This window comes from Octopus bimaculoides, chromosome 1 (genome assembly GCF_046866305.1).
Source record: "Octopus bimaculoides isolate indiv1 chromosome 1, ASM4686630v1, whole genome shotgun sequence".
Taxonomy (NCBI): Eukaryota; Metazoa; Mollusca; class Cephalopoda; order Octopoda; family Octopodidae; genus Octopus; species Octopus bimaculoides.
Genome location: NC_142928.1, coordinates 19,870,043 through 19,871,525, shown reverse-complemented (window position 1 = coordinate 19,871,525; position 1,483 = coordinate 19,870,043). Strand labels below are relative to the sequence as shown.

General features: G+C 36.3%; 1 pseudogene; it reads right to left on the bottom strand.

Annotated features, from left to right (window-relative positions):
• Window positions 1-1,016: 1,016 nt before the first annotated feature.
• Window positions 1,017-1,268, bottom strand: LOC149137465 (signal recognition particle RNA; annotated as a pseudogene).
• Window positions 1,269-1,483: the final 215 nt, after the last annotated feature.

Genomic DNA, 1,483 nt, shown 5'->3' with positions numbered 1-1,483 from the left:
ACACACATTCACACCACACGGTCACGTTGTTATTGTTATGTTATGGGAACATAGCCAATAATCAAAGTTGACTTGATAGTGCGGTATAGCATAGAAAAAAATAAGGTAAAGAAAAAGAACACAAATTCACAATAAATCACAAAATAATAATAATAATAATAATAATAATAATAATAATAATAATAATAATAATAATAATAATAATAACAACAATAATAATAATAATGATAATAATAAGGAATATTGATTTCTGATTTTAGCTAAAGGCTACAAATTTTGTGAGAGGAACATAAGTTGATTTAATCGACCTCAACAGATGTCTAGTGTTTATTTTACAGATTCCTCGAAAGTGGAAAAGCAAAATTGACACCAGTGGGAATTGAACTCGCACTGTCCAGAAACACAACGTTATTTCACGCATATTGAGTGCATGCAATAGTGGAGGAAACAATTGAACAGATAATCAGAATGTAGACAGTGATAATGAAGTAAAAAAAAGATGAGATAATTACGTGGCCACGTAATTAAGACGTCCGCTTTGCAACCAAACGGCTTTGAATTCGATGGTATTAATTGGTCCATTGGTCATACGCATACACATATGTATACATACTTACATGCATGTATCTATTTATCTATTGACCCAAGTACATATTAGTTAATAGAGTAACTATTTGTAAATCCTGGTACTTACTCTATCGTTTCATTTTGCGAACCGCTAAGTTGTCAAGTGGTGGTGGGGCACAAACACAGAAAAAAAGACACAGACACAGACACATATGTATGATGGGCTTCTTTCAGGATCCGTTTACCAAATCATCTCACAACGCTTTGGTCGGCCCGAAGCTTTAGTAGAAGACACTTGCTCAAGGTGTCACATAGTGGGACTGAACCCGGATCCATGTGGCTATCTGTTTTCCTATGTGTTCGTTCCGTTGTCTGTAGTTCATTATTCTAACGTCCTGTACCCTCATATGCATCTATATACACATGTAGATGTAAGTATGTACATATATGTGGGTATACATGCATATATATTTTTTGTATTATATATATATATATATATGCGTTTTCGCCCTGGGCAGAAGCGATCCTCCTTAGACAACCTGGTCCTGATGAGCTCCCTCTTCAGCACCATATTGATGCCGAGCTTAGCGTGGACACCCGATCGCCATAGAAGACCGACTACCAGGACTCCCATCCTCAAACCGGCCAACCAACCAAGCCTCCGAGTAGCTGGATTACAGGAGCACGCCACAACTCCCAGCTATATATATATATTGTATTTAGAAAGCTTTCATTATATTTTCCGTATCATTGATTGATATATTCCTGGAACTTGATTTAAAATTACAGTCGTAGGACACGTTCGGTTTTTGTGGTCTTTTAAGGTTGTATGAATTTGTGTCTATGTTCTGCAGTGTTGTTAAACCTTGCAACTTGTTGTTCAGAGAGTAAGTCTCTAAACATTCATTCGATTTGC